This window comes from Jaculus jaculus, chromosome 6 (genome assembly GCF_020740685.1).
Source record: "Jaculus jaculus isolate mJacJac1 chromosome 6, mJacJac1.mat.Y.cur, whole genome shotgun sequence".
Taxonomy (NCBI): Eukaryota; Metazoa; Chordata; class Mammalia; order Rodentia; family Dipodidae; genus Jaculus; species Jaculus jaculus.
In genome coordinates, this window is record NC_059107.1 from 36,330,940 (window position 1) to 36,332,812 (window position 1,873).

Sequence of the window (1,873 nt, forward strand, 5' to 3'; positions counted from 1 at the left end):
GAACTTTAAAACACTCAAGCGAGAAATTGCAGAAGACACTAGAAAGTGGAGAAACATCCCTTGTTCCTGGATTGGAAGAATCAATATGGTGAAAATGGCAATCTTACCTAAAGCAATCTACACATTTAATGCAATCCCTATCAAAATTCCAAAAGGCTTTCTTCATGGAAATAGAAAAAACAATCCAAAACTTCATTTGGAATCACAAAAACCTCGAATATCTAAAATAATACTGAGCAACAAAAAAGAGGCTGGTGGTATCACCATACCTGATTTTAACCTATACTACAGAGCCATAGTAACAAAAACAGCATGGTACTGGCACAAAAACAGACATGTAGATCAGTGGAACAGAATAGAGGACCCAGATGTAAGCCCAAGTAGCTATAGCCACCTGATATTCGATAAAAATGCCAAAAATACTCATTGGAGAAGAGACAGCCTCTTCAGCAAATGGTGTTTTGAAAACTGGATATGTATCTGCAGAAAGATGAAAATAGATTCTTCTCTCTCACCATGCCCAAGAATTAAATCCAAATGGATTAAAGACCTTAACATCAGACCGGAAACTCTGAAACTGCTAGAGGAAAAAGTAGGGGAAACCCTTCAACATATTGGTCTTGGCAAAGACTTTCTGAATACAACCCCAATTGCTCAGGCAATAAAACCACAGATTAACCACTGGGACCTAATGAAATTACAAAGATTTTGCACTGCAAAGGACACAGTGAAAAAAGCAAAGAGGCAACCTACAGAATGGGAAAAAATCTTCGCCAGCTATATATCTGATAGAGGATTAATATCTAGGATATACAAAGAACTCAAAAAGTTAAATAATAAGGAATCAAACAAGCCAATCAAAAAATGGGCTATGGAGCTAAATAGAGAGTTCTCAAAGGAAGAAATACGAATGGCATATAAGCATCTAAAAAAAAAAAAAATTCTAGGGCTGGAGAGATGGCTTAGCGGTTAAGCGCTTGCCTGTGAAGCCTAAGGACCCCGGTTCGAGGCTCGGTTCCCCAGGTCCCACATTAGCCAGATGCACAAGGGGGTGCACGCGTCTGGAGTTCGTTTTCAGAGGCTGGAGGCCCTGGCGCGCCCATTCTCTCTCTCCCTCTATCTGTCTTTCTCTCTGTGTCTGTCGCTCTCAAATTAAAAAATAAATAAATAAATAAATTTTAAAAAAATATTCTATGTCACTAGTCATCAGGGAAATGCAGATTAAAACTACACTGAGATTCCATCTCACTCCTGTCAGATTGGCCACCATCATGAAAACAAATGATCATAAATGTTGGCGGGGATGTGGAAAAAAAGGAACCCTTCTGCACTGCTGGTGGGAATGCAATCTGGTCCAGCCATTGTGGAAAACAGTGTGGAGGTTCCTAAAACAGCTAGAGATTGATCTACCATATGACCCAGCTATAGCACTCCTAGGCATATATCCAAAGGACTCATCTCATTTCCTTAGAAGTGCGTGCTCAACCATGTTTATTGCTGCTCAATTTATAATAGCTGGGAAATGGAACCAGCCTAGATGTCCCTCAACAGATGAGTGGATAATGAAGATGTGGCACATTTATACAATGGAGTTCTACTCAGCGGTAAATAAAAATGAAGTTATGAAATTTGCAGAAAAATGGATGGACCTGGAAAGTATTATGCTAAGTCAGGTAACCCAGGCCCAGAAAGCCAAGCGCCACATGTTCTCTCTCATATGTGGATCCTAGCTACAGATGACTGGGCTTCTGCGTGAGAATGAAAATACTTAGTAGCAGAGGCCAGTAAGTTAAAAAGGAGACATAAAGGGTAGAGAAATGAAGGGAGGAGGATACTTAATAGGTTGATATTGTATATATGTAATTACAATGAT